This window comes from Stomoxys calcitrans, chromosome 3 (genome assembly GCF_963082655.1).
Source record: "Stomoxys calcitrans chromosome 3, idStoCalc2.1, whole genome shotgun sequence".
NCBI classification, from domain to species: Eukaryota; Metazoa; Arthropoda; class Insecta; order Diptera; family Muscidae; genus Stomoxys; species Stomoxys calcitrans.
The window spans coordinates 89,033,709-89,048,047 of NC_081554.1; the positions used below are offsets into that span (position 1 = coordinate 89,033,709).

At 37.9% G+C, this 14,339-nt stretch overlaps 1 protein-coding gene across 2 annotated transcripts in view; it reads right to left on the reverse strand.

Moving 5' to 3' along the window:
- The window catches only part of LOC106085942 (polypeptide N-acetylgalactosaminyltransferase 2), a 401,345-nt gene that overhangs the window by 163,104 nt on the left and 223,902 nt on the right, over positions 1-14,339 (reverse strand). The gene's annotated exons all lie outside the window — the stretch shown is intronic.

The following is a 14,339-nucleotide window of genomic DNA, read 5'->3' on the forward strand; positions in this document are numbered from 1 at the left end:
CAGTATACATAGCTTTAAATTTGCCCATATCAAACCTTGAGATGAAGCCAAAATGTAGGACTGGTTAAGTGACTTTTTCCTAAAAAGTTAACCTATATAAACCTATCAGTCCTGAGCAGTCCGAATTCCATCGAAATCAAAAAGACATTAAGTCCGGCCAAGCCGAACTTTGGATACCCATCACCTCGGACATACCACCGTTCGTCATAATCCGGAGAAAAATTAATAATTTTTGAACGCTTTACAGCTATATTTAAATATGGTCCGATTTGGACCAAACTCGACTTGGCGTGGTCTAATAAAAACAATTCTCTGTTCAAGTTGTTAAAAAAGAGAATTAGTCAATATGGCAGCTATATCAAAACATAGACCGATCTGAACCACATAAGGAACGGTGGTCGAAAAACCTCTCACAGGTTACTATACCAAATTTCAGCGAAATCGGATAATAAGTGCGCCTTTTATGGGCCCAAGATCTTAAAACTGGACTGGACTGCACTATATGGCAGCTATATCCAAATATAGACCGAAGGGGGCCATATTGAATGCGGATGTCGTTGGGCTTAACACAGTTCACTGTGCCAAATTTCAGCGAAATCGGATCAAAAATGTCGTTTAAATGGCCCTAAAACCTAAAATCGGAAGATCGGTTTATATGGGGCTATATCAGGATAAAGTCCAAACTTAACCTGCCTATGGACAAAAAAAGAATCTGTGCAAAGTTACAGCCAATTATCTTAAATTTTAAAGTCCATAGCGTGATTTCAACCGACAGACAGAAAGACGAGCAGACGATCAAGAATATATATACTTAGTACGGTCGGAAATGGATATTTCGATGTTTTGTAAACGGAATGACAAAATCAGTATACTCGCATCTTTGGGTGGTGGATACTATGAATCTGTAGAAGTTATATCGAGAAAACAAAGAGAAGTCGAATACTAAAGTTCGAAATCGAATAAGTAAGAACGAGTTAAATTCGGCCGGTCCAAATCTTATATGTCCTCCATTATTGATCGCAACCGTTAAATTCTGTAAACGATTTTTATACCCACCACCGAAATATGGGGGTATATTCATGTTGTCATTCCGTTTGCAACACAACGAAATATCCATTTCCGACCCTATAAAGTATATATTTATTCTTGATCAGCATAAAAATCTAAGACGATCTAGCCATGTCCGTCTGTCTGTTGAAATCACGCTACCGCCTTTATTTGGGACAGTGAGTTGTGTTAAGCCTTTCGACATATTTTTGCAATTTAGCTCAGATCGGTCCAGATTTGGATATAGCTGCCATATAGACCGATCTCTGCATTTAAGGTCTTGCGCCCATAGAAGGAGCATTAATTATCCGATGTCGCCGAAATTGAGGACTGTGAGTTATGTTAGGCCCTTCGACATTCTTCTTCACTGTGGCCAAGATCGGTCCAAATTTTAATATAGCTACCATATAGACCGATCTCTCATTTAAGGTTTTGCGGCTACAAAAGGCGCATTTACTGTCCGATTTCACCGAAATTTGGGAGATAGAGTTAGGTAAAGCCCCTCCTCATTTTCTGCAATTTGGTCTAGATCGATCAAGATTTGCATATAGCTGCCATATAGACCGATATCTCGATTTAAAGTTTTTGGCCCCATAAAAGACGCATTTGTAATCCGATTTCACGGAAATTTGTCACAGTGACCTATGTTAGGCTTTTCGACATCCGTGTATAATATGGATAAGATCGGTTTATTTTTATACCCTCTACCATAGGGGGTATACTAATTTCGTCATTCCGTTTGTAACACCTCGAAATCTGCGTCTAAGACCCCACAAAGTATATATATTCTTGATCGTCATGTTATTTCAAGTCGATCTAGCCATGTCCGTCCGTCTGTCTGTAGAAAGCACGCTAACTTTCGAAGGAGTAAAGCTAGCCGCTTGAAATTTGCACAAATACTTTTTATTAGTCTAGGTCGGTTGGGATTGTAAATGGGCCAAATCGGTCCATGTTTTGATATAACTGCCATATAAACCGATCTTGGGTCTTGACTTCTTGAGTCTCTGGAACGCGCAATTCTCGTCCGATTTGACTGAAAATTTGCACGCGGTGTTTTGGTATTACTTTTAACAACTGTGCTAAGCATGGTTTAAATCGGTTCATAACCTGATATAGCTATCATATAAACCGATCTTGGATCATAACTTCCTGAGTTGCTGGAGGGCGAAATTCTCATCCGATTTGGCTGAAATTCCGCATGAAATGTTTTGTTATGACTTCCAATCACTGGGCTTAGTAGGGAGCAAATCGGTACACAACCTGATATAGATGCCATATAAACCGATTTAGGATCTTGACCTCTTGAGCCTCTAGAGGGCGCAATTCTCATCCGATTTGGAAGAAATTTTGTACAACGGCTTCTCTCATGACCTTCAACATACGTGTCTAATGGTCTAAATCGGTCAATAGCTTGATACAGCTTCCATATAAACCGATCTCCCGATTTTTTCTTGAGCCCCTACAAGGAACAATTCTTATCCGAATGAACTGAAATATTTCGCAATGACTTCTACTATGTTTAGCATTCATTTATGGTCCGAATCGGACTATAATATCATAACAGTTCTTATTCAATAGCCTAACAGTTCTTATTCAATATTCTTTGTTTGCCTGAAAAGAGATACTGCGCATAGAACTCGACAAATGCGATCCATGGTGGAGGGTATATAAGATTCGGCCCGGCCCGGCCGAACTTAGCACGCTCTTACTTGTTAGATATAGCTACAAAAAAGACCAATGTTTTGTTATACACAATTGAACAATGACATGTACTTATTAGTATTTGGTTCAAACAATTGGATATAACTGCTATGGGGCATAAGGTATGCATTTTTCACCGGATTTTGGCGAAAGGTGGTTTACATATAGACCCGAACTCACTGTCCTAAATTTCAGTGAAATCCGACAAAAAAAAAATGCCCATATTATAAGTCCAAGACCTTGAAACCGATAAGCCCATTTAAGTGCTTAGGCCCATTACAGCCAAGTTTATTATGCGAATTCGTTGAAATTTGAGATAGTTAGTTGTGTTAGGCCCGTCGACATCTCTGTTATTCAATACGACTCAGATCGGTCCAGATTTGGATATAGCTTCCATACAAACCGAACTCCCGAAAATCCTTATCAACCTTCTAGAGGACGCGACCCTTATCCGATTTGGCTGTGATCTTCAACTTTTTCTATGATCTTCAACAGATGTACTGAGTATGCCTTTAATCGATTCAAACCCTGGTTTGAAGTACCAGATTACTTCTTGAGCCTCTAGAGGGCGTAATACTTATCCAAGCATACAAAAATCCATGGGAATTTCCTGTTATGACGTCCCATTATCCGTTATTATTTTCTGTCTATAAAGAGAAACCGCCCAAAGAACTAGTTTTGCCTATAAGGGGAAACCGGGAAAGGGACTTGCAAACGAGATCCATGGTAGAGGGTATTTAAGTTTTGAGCTGCCCGAACTTAACACGCTTTTACTTGTTGGTATCTAAGAAGATATCTAAACACTGTCCGATCTCGTTTATTTACATCTCGGCTATAAAAAGGAGGCCCCTTATCATAGAGCTTTAAACTTGAATAGAACAGGAATGCAAATTTAACATTCGTTAACATTTCACAGGGGTAAAATTCAAGTTGAAGCTCATTGATACCGAACATCACTCAGTGATACATGTGAAGTTTGCCCTTGCTCTTGGGCAACTTTGATTTTATCTATATATGAGTCCGGCTACTTCTGGAACCGCCCTCGTAAATAAAAACGAACTTAATGTTCACGATTTAAAAGCAAAATTCAACGTTATTCTGACTCAATTATTTCAAAATTCTTATTTTAATCAGAATTCAAATCGCAAAACTCTTTTAGAAAATAGTCGGACAATTGTGTTTTTTGTTTCCAGGCAAAAACTTGAAGGCACTTGGACGATTACATTCACTTTTGATGCTTTCATCATTCATAAATAAATGCAAGTTGCATGGCGCTGACAGATCATCTTCCTCCTTATATGGAGAGGCTAGGCGATGGTCGTCACTGACGAAAACGCGCCTTTTCTGGCTCCAATAATCAGTGACATAATATCGTTCATATCAATGTTGCTGATGATCCACCACTCGGCAGCAGTGGGGCCATCACAGACAAGTGAGTCCGTCTGTAAATGGATTTGAGATTTGAGTCGGCCGTCATTTGGAGCCACAAATCATAGGTTAGACAGCAATGCACAAATGTACGTACACAGCATGAAAAGTAAAAGTGAATTTGTTGACTGATATCTTCAAAATGGCATTTGAAGTAAAAAAACGTATTTTTTAGGTTTAGTTTAATGGTTGTGTGTGTGTGTGTGTTAGTGCTGCTTTTTTCAAATATAATGTAAGTTGTTTTCTTGCAATTATGCAACAATTGTGGCACCGGTTATCGTGGATCCCATGCAGAGGCCGACTGCAGCTGCTCTTCTTAAGCCTCTTCAATTTCAATTTAAACCAAATTGCTCTTAACCATGGCATCAGTGAACAAGAATACTACAACTAAGTTTGACTTCACTATATTTTTCGCAGCCTTGCCTCTGAATGTTGGCTACGGCCCGCTTTTACCTTAAAATGTGCAATGAAGCCTAGCCGCAAGATGTTAGACATGGATTTAAATTTTCCTTTTCCTCTTTGTTTCATCAGCACTCGCATGCAGGCTATTGCATGCCACGAAGTGGTTAATTTCCTCATGAACTCTAATTGAGAGTTTCACACAACAGCCACCATCGGCTTCGGTGGTTAAGCGATTAATTAAAATTTACAGGTCCACTCGACTAAGTGGTATATGGGCCAGTACTTTCTGTAGTACAATTTTAGTTGGTACATACAAATGAAACATAATAGAAATGAGCAATTAAAATGATTTGCTCCAGTGAATTTCGCGCTAAGTTGGCGCATATTTGGCCAAAATCATTATTCGTGACAAACTCCTTTCTCCATTGAGGTAAATTACAGTTTTTATGGGTAAGCATTTTACTGACAAGTGAATAAATAACAATTTTTCTACGAATATGAAAAGGCATAGCATGGCCATTGTCAACTACAGAAAGACCAACCACTCTCTATTCAGTACTTAAGAAATTAGAAACATCTTATATTATAGTAAATATCATTAGAAAAATAAAAAAAAATAATTTTATCCCTTTGCAGGGTAATTGATACGAAGCGCTCAACTCGAACGACCGAAAATATTTTTATATGATTTGATTGACAAAAATATTAGTAAGAAATCTAAATTTCAGAATCCATTCACTTGGCTCGATACGACAACTCTTTTGTCTTGACTATTGCTCTGAGTCAGTCAAAAATCGAGTTCCGAGCCACACGGTAGTTTTACCCATTTCTGCAAAATGGCTTTCTTCAGCGCATCCATGCTGGCATATTTTTATACGCTCCACCATAGGATGGGGGTATACTAATTTCAACATTCCGTTTGTAACATCTCGAAACATGCGTCTAAGACCCTATAAAGTATAAACATTCTTGATCGTCATGACATTCGATCTATCCATGTCCGTCCGTCTGTCCGTCCGTCCGTTTGTCTGTCTGTCGAAAGCACGCTAACTTTCGAAGGAGTAAAGCTAGCCGCTTCAAATATTGCAGGAATACTTCATATTAGTGTAGGTCGGCTGGGACTGTTAATGGGCCATATCGGTCCATGTTTCGATATAGCTGCCATATAAATCGATCTTGGGTCTTGACTTCTTGAGCCTCTAGAGGGAGCAATTCTCGAAATGGATACATAACCTGATATAGCTGCCATATAAACCGATCTGGAGTCTTGACTTTTTCAGCTTTTAGAGGGAGCAATTCCTATCCGATTTGGCTGTAATTTTGCATGAGGTGTTCTGTTATGTCTTTAAAAACTGTGCTCGGTATGGCGCAAATCGGTTCATAACCTGGTATAGTTGCCATATAAACCGATCTTGGGTCTTGAATTCTTGAGCCTCTAGAGGGCACAATTCTCTTCCAATTTGACTGAAATTTTGCACGCGGTGTTTTGGTATTTCTTTCAACAACTGTGCTAAACATGGTTTAAATCGATTCATAACCTGATATAGCTGTTATATAAACCGATCTTGGATCTTGACTTCTTGAGCCCATAGTGCGGGCAATTCTCATTCGATTTGGCTCAAATTTTGCACGTGATGTTTTGTTGTGATTTCCAACAACTAAGCTAAGTATGACGCAAATCGGTTTATAATCTGGTATAGCTGCCATACAAGGCAACCTTGAGTCTTGATTTCTTGAGGCTCTAGAGGGCGCAATTCCTAACCGATTTTGTACAACGGTTTCTCTCGTGACCTTCAACATACGTGTTTAATATGGTCTGAGTTGATGTATAGCTTGATACAGCTCCCATATAAACCGATCTCCCGCTTCTTGAGCCCCTACAATTTGCAATTCTTATGCCGAATGGACTGAAATAGTACACAATGACTTCTACAATGTTCAGCATTCAATTGATTCATGGTGCGAATCGGACTATAACTTGATATAGCTCCAATAACATAACAGTTCTTATTCATTATTTTTTGTTTGCGTAAAAAGAGATACCGCGCAAAGAACTCGACAAATGCAATCCATGGTGGAGGGTATATAAGATTCGGCCCGGCCGAACTTAGCACGCTCCATATTTCTGATCCTATCTTTCTCCCTTATAGAAAAAGAAAAGTCCATCGATTGCCATCTGGCGAACTGGGCAGCCACTGTGTGAACGAGATAAAGTTCGGAACATGATTTGTTAGCCATTCTCGATTTACGCATGCTTATGTGACGGTGTCGATTCCTGTTGGTACGTCCATGAGGTTCGAGCGAAATGTTTGCGTGTCCAGGAATGCAACGCACGATTAAAGCGTTGGAGTGTTGCAATCGGTGGTCGCAACTGCCCATACTACAATTTATTCTAAGAAAATTGTTACAATAAAACATGAGATACATTTTTAAAAATTGGCTTTTAAAAATCGCTTTAAACTAAAATTCAACAATGAAAAAAAATTACAGTGGTGGCCATATAAATTAAATTATAGCAAGTAAAAACGCGTTAAGTTCGGCCGGGCCGAACTTTGGATACCCACCACCTCGGGTATATATGTAAACCATCTTTCCTCAAAATCCGGTGAAAAATGCATACCTTATGGCCCATAGCAGCTATATCAGAATATGTTCCGATTTAGACCAAATACTAATAAGTACAAGTCATTGCTCAGTTGTGTATAACAAAATATTGATCTTTTTAGATGCTACATCTAAAAATAAACCGATCTGAACCATATACGACACGGATATCGAAAAGTCTAACATTAGTCATTGTGTCAAATTTCAGTAAAAACGAATTATAAATGCGTCTTTTCATTTATAATCCTGCCAAGACTTTTAATCGAGAGATAGGCCCATATGGCTGCTATAACCAAATCTGAACCGATTTGGGCCAAATTCAAGGGAGCTGTCGAAGGGCCTAACACAACTCACTGTCCCAAATTTCGGCGAAATCTGATATAAAATGCGCCCTTTATGGGCTCAAAACCTTATATCGAGAGATCGGTCTATATGACAGCTATTGGGTTGCCTAAAAAGTAATTACGGATTTTTAAAAGAAAGTAAATGCATTTTTAATAAAACTTAGAATGAACTTTAATCAAATATATAATTGCCATTTTGTTCGATAACCTTTTGCCATCTTCCTGGCAAACTTAGTATTCCACGCTCATAGAACTTCTGGCCTTTATCTACAAAAAACTGAACCAAGTGCGATTTTATAGCCTCATCATTGCCGAAAATTTTACCATTTAAGGAGTTCTGCAAAGATCGAAATAAATGGTAGTCTGATGGTGCAAGATCAGGGCTATATGGTGGATGCATCAAAAGTTCCCAGCCAAGCTCACTCAGTTTTGGCGAGTGACCAAAGATGTGTGCGGTCTAGCGTTGTCCTGGTGGAATATGACACCTTGACGATTGACCAATTCTGGTCGCTTCTCCTTGATGGCTGTACTCAATTTGTCCAATTGTAATTAATCGTTTGGTTCCTTGGAAGCAGCTCAAAATATACCACACCCTTCCAATCCCACCAAACAGACAGCATAACCTTTTTTGGTGGATATCAGCCTTTGAAGTGGTTTGAGCTGGTTCGCCATGCTTGGACCATGATCGTTTTCGACTAACGTTGTTGTAAACAATCCATTTTTCATCTCCAGTTATGATTCGTTTTAAAAACGGATCGAATTCATTGCGTTTAAGGTGCATGTCACAAGCGTTGATTTGGTTTGTTAAATGAATTTCTTTCAATACATGTGGTACCCAAATATCAAGCTTTTTCACCAGTCCAAGACTTTTTATGTGATAATGAACGTTTGATTTTGGTATATTTAACTTCTCTCCTATCTCACGTTCAGTTACATGACGATCCAATTCTTAATGCTTAAAATTTGCTTAAAATTTGTCAACGCCGACTATATGAAAAATCAGCAATTAGTTTTTGAGCAACCCAATATATCCAAATCTAAACTGATCTGGTCCAAATTGAAGAAGAATGTTGAAGGGCCTAACACAATTCAATGTCCCAAATTTTGGCGAAACCGGATAATAAAAGCGCCTTTTATGGACCCAAAACCTTAAATCGGGAGACCGGTCAATATGCCAGCTATATCCAAATCTGGACAGATCTGTGCCATATTGCAGAAAGATATCGAGGGGCCTAACTACACTCATTGTCCCAAATTTCGGCGACATCGGACAATAAATGCGCCTTTTATGGGCCCAAGGCCTTAAATAGGCAGCTATAGCCAAATCTTAACCGATCTGGGCCAAATTGCAGAAAAATGTCGACGGGCCTAACACAACTCACATCGGACAATAAATGCGCCATTTATGGCATCAATACCTTAAATCGAGAGATCGGTCTATATGGCAGCTATATCCAAATCTTTACCGATCTGGGCCAAATTGAGGAGGGATGTCGAAGAGCCTAACACAACTAACTGTCCTAAATTTCTATATCCAAATCTGGACCGATATGTGTCATATCAGAAAGATATCGAGGGGCCTAACTTAACTCACTGTCCCAAATTTCACCAAAATCGGATAATAAACTTGGCTTTTATGGGCCTAAGAGCCTAAATCGGGGGATGGGTCTATATGGCGGCTTTACCTAGATATAGTCCGTTATAGCCCACCTTGGAACTTAACCTGCTTATGGACAAAAAAGCGAATCTGTTTAAAGTTTTAGCTCAATAGCTCTATTTTTATACCCACCACCGTAGGATAGGGGGTATATTCAGTTAGTCATTCCGTTTGCAACACATCGAAATATCATTTTTTGACCCCACAATATATATTTCGGATTTCGTAAAATTCTATCACGATTTATCGATGTCCGTGTGTCTCTCCGTTTGTCGGTCCATCGTTTATAATCTCTCTACAGGCTTCAAAAATTGAGATATTGATCTGAAATTTGGCTAGTTCTTGAACGGGCCAAATCGGACCATATTTGGATATGGCTGCTATATAGACCGATTTTCCGATAAAGGGTCTAATGCCCATAAAAACTTTATTTTTCATCCGATTTTGCTGAAATTTTTAACAGTGAGTAGTTTTAGGCCTCCCGGCATCTGACCCAAATATGGTTCAGATCGTACTATATTTAGAAATAGCTACCATATGGACCGATTTGCCGATAAAGGGTCTGAAGACCCTAAAAGCTTTATTTATTCTCCAATTTTGCTGAAATTTGAAACAGTGGGTTATTTTAAGCCTGCCGACATCTGACCTAAGTATGGTTTAAATGGGACTATATTTAAATATAGCTGCCATATAGACCGATCTGCCGATAAAGGGTTTAAAGCCCATAAAAGCTTTATTTTTTAACCGATTTCGCTGAATTTTGTAATTTTAGGCCTACCGAAATTTTACCCAAATATGGTTCAGCCTTATTTTTTATCCGATTTTGCTGAAATTTAAAACAGTGAGTAGTTTTAGGCCTTACAACATCTGACCTAAGTATGGTTTAGATCCATATTTGGATATAGCTGCCATATAGACCGATTTCCCGATAAAGGGTCTAATGCCCATAAAAACTCCATTTTTCATCCGATTTTGCTGAAATTTTAAATAGTGAGTAGTTTTAGATCTCCGGATATCTGACCCAAATATGGTTCAGATCGAACTATATTTAGATATAGCTGCCATATAGACCAATCTGCCACTAAAGGGTCAAAAGCCCATAAAAGCTTTATTTAATGCCCAATTTCGCTGAAATTTGAAACCGTGGGTTATTTTAGGCCTTCCAACATCTGACCCAAATATGGATCGGACTATATTTAGAGATAGTTGCCCTATAGATCGAACTCCCGATAAAAGGTCTGAAGCCCATAAAAGCCCTATTTATTATCCGATTTCGCTAAAATTTTAAACAGTGGGCAATTTTAGGTCTTCCGACATCCGCCCCAAATATGGTTTGGATCGAACTACATTTAGATATAGCTGCCCATAAAAGCATTACTTTTAATCCAATTTCACCGAAATTTGAAACAGTGGGTAATTTTAGGCCACCCGCCATCCGACCCAAATATGTTAAAAATAGGACTGTATTTAGATATAACTGTCATATAGACCGATATGCCGGTGTATCTGACCCGATTTTGTTGAAATTTAAATACAAAATTCAACAGTGACTTATACTTATAAGACCAATTAATGTCCGTGCCGAATTTGGGTGCATAAGTTATCCAATTTTCATCGGATTGTGACGAAAGGGGGTTTATGTATATACCCGAGGTGGTGGGTATCCAAAGTTCTTATTTACTTATTAAAGACTGTAGCATTATTTCAACAGACAGACGGACGGACATGGCTAGATCGTCTTAGATGTTTTCGCCGATCAAGAATATATATACTTTACAGGGTCGGAAATGGATATTTCGATATGTCGCAAACGGAATTTTTTTTTTTTTTTTTTTTTTTTTTATTTATTTTCATTACAACTGAGTTACACTCATCTAGTAATTTTAAGATAGCGTATAGATAAGTAATACAAACTAGAGAATTTAGCCTAGTTCGAATTCATTTTGTGGAAATAGTTCAGTAACTACATCCTAGTTCTTGGGATTTAGGGCCTCTTAAGGGACTAGATCCATTGGTATAGTTCTTTGAAGTCTTCTGGTGGCTGGATAGTTTCGAACAATATTATTTAAGTCAGAGTTAACGTGACTATGTAACTTGTTCGCATGTTTCAGGGCGTGAATGGATATTTCCTCTGATATTGACCTCACTCCCAAGTCTCTGTGCAGATCGGTGTTTCGTATGTACCAAGGTGCATTAGCAATGGTACGAAGGATTAAATTTTGGGTTTTTTGAATCTTTTCTACTTCATTCTTGGCAGCGCAACCCCAAAGTTGTATTCCGTAGGTCCATATTGGTTTAATCATTTGATTATACAAAAGAAGTTTGTTTTGAATCGATATTCTATTGTCCACTAGCATCCAGTACAGCTCTGAGAATTTTATTTTTATTTCCTTATTTTTTTTCTTCACGTGCTCTTTCCATTTAATTTTAGTGTCTAGGGTCATTCCCAAATATTTTGCTGTGTTTGCGAATGGTATTACTTTACCATTTAGATATAACGGTAAATAACGAAGTTCTTTGTTTGTGAAAAGTATGTGGATTGACTTGTTTTCATTTAGATTCATCCTCCATTTGTTTATCCAAAGTAAAATGTCCGACAGAGCTGCTTGAAGTTTATTTGTAGCTTCAATTTCACTATTGGCAGTCGTAAGAATTGCAGTGTCATCGGCAAATGTTGCAATTGTTGCATCAGGCGGGTTTGGTATATCTCTGGTGTAAAGAAGGTATAAAACAGGGCCTAGGACACTCCCCTGAGGTACTCCAGCCTTTATTGGTTTCAGTTTTGAATAATTATTTTCTATTTTTACTCGAAAGTGTCTGTTGGTTAAGTATGATTCCAAGATTTCATAAAATTCCGTTGGGAGATCGTTATGAAGTTTGGTTAAGAGCCCTTGGTGCCAAACTTTGTCAAATGCTTGTCCCACGTCTAAAAACACGGCAGAGCAGACGAGTTTATTTTCAATGGCTCTTTCGGCTATATCAACTATTCGGTGAACTTGTTGTATAGTTGAATGATTATTTCGGAATCCAAACTGATGGTCAGGTATGAGAAGCCTACTTGTTAATAAGGGACGCAATCTTTTTAATAGCAACTTTTCAAATATCTTTGACATAACCGGTAGTAGCGATATCGGACGGTATGATGTTATTTCATGATCAGGTTTTCCAGATTTCTTGATTACGATAACTTCTGCAACTTTCCATTCTAATGGAACATGTCGCAGACGAAAACATGCATTTATTATAAATAAAAGCTTTTTAACAGCTATATGTGGAAGCTTTTTAAGTATTTTGGTTGTTATTAAGTCATAACCTGGAGATTTCTTAGCGCTCAGATCTTTGGCGATGAGATTTTCTAGCTCTTTAATTGTAGCTGGTTTAATGACTTGGTTGTCACATTTTTCTAATTTATAAGTTTCTTCATTGTCAGACCTACATTCAAGTGGTTTAAATATGTTGCTAAAATAATTTGCAAACAAATCTACTTTTTCTTCGGCTTTTTTTACCCATGATCCATCTACATTTTTAAGTGGTGGAATGGTTGGGGAAGCTTGATTTAACTGCCGCGTGGCCTTCCATAGATTGTAGTTGGTTTCTTTGGTTGCTGTTAGGTTTCCTAAGTATCTAGACATAGCCTTATTTTTTGACTCCTGTGTGATGCGTTTGAGTTCATTAACAAGCCTGTTCAATGTTCTTTTATTTTCGATTGTTCTTTCTCTTTGCCATTTCTTCCTAGCTTTTCTTTTCTTCGATAAAAGGTCTCTAATTTCCTTCGGATATGTGCCAGTAGTGTTGGTATGACTTGTAGTAGGAGTACTTTCCCATGCAGACGTTTGTATTGCGTTGATGAAGCTTGTCAACTCTTCATCAATTTGATCTTTGGTTCTAAGGGGAATCTTTAGTTCAATTTTCTCAGACAATATATATTTGAAAAATTGCCAGTTAGTACGATTATTCGAGAGAAAACTTGGAGTTTCTTTTTCGATAAAATTATCACTGACGGTCATTATCACTGCAGAATGATCCGATGATGATAATGCAGCTGTGTTCTCAATGTAAATAAAGTTTTTAGGTATATTTTTAGTAACAAAAAAATCAATTAAATCTGGAATACGTTGCTCATTCGATGGCCAATACGTAGGCTCGTTTCCTGAATATATCTCACATTTTAGAGCTCTGCATGCTTTGTGAAGTTGGTGTCCTTTGGGTGTAGTTAATCTAGAACCCCAGAGTTTGTTTTTAGCATTGAAATCTCCTCCTAATATAAAGTGATTTTGAAAACCTTTTAAAACTTCAATGTAGTGTTCGCTTTTAATGTTATGCCTTGGAGGTGAATAGATAGCACATATTTTAAAGGTCTTATTATTTTTTAAGCTCACTGATACACATGCAATTTGAAACATTTCATTCTCTATTTTCTCTTCTTCTTGGTGTTCAATATTATTTTTGATTATTATTGAGGCTCCTCCTCTCGGTCTTTGGGAAGGATGAACTGCATTATAAATCATGTACCCTTTGACACTGACATGTGTATGTCTAGTCAGATGGCTTTCTGAGATTAATAATATATCAATTTTGTGGTCGTTGAGAAAATATTCTATTTCATTAATGCGGCTCACTAAGCCATTACAGTTCCATGTTGTTATTCGCAGAGTAGCCATTATTGTGGGACTATATTTTGCGCGTTTATTATGATAGCGTTTATTTTATCTATTAATTTTTCATTTAATACCGCTTGATCATCCAGACGGCGATTAATTTTTTGCATATTTTTTAGGATTTCGTTTAAGATCAATGAATTATCTGTTGCATTTTGTGCGTTGTTTGGGCTCAAAGCCTCTGCAAAAGTTTTTGGTTGCATGTTTTGCCGGTTCATTCCTTGAAATGGTTGTTGGACACGTGCTTGTTGGAGTCTTTGGAAGGTTTGGTTTTGATATTGAGGTTGTAGCAATTGGTGGTCTCTTGTACGTGTTCCCAGTGGTTCTTCGTTATCCTGAATTTTTCTTGTTCCCTCTTTCATGAGTCTATTTTTATTTCTCATTTTTTGCAGTTCCTTTGCCACTTCGCAACCTCTATAGCTGGCTGGGTGGTTACCTTTACAGTTAATACATTTTGGAACTATTGTTTTAGGCTTTTCACAGTTTTCTGTGTCGTGT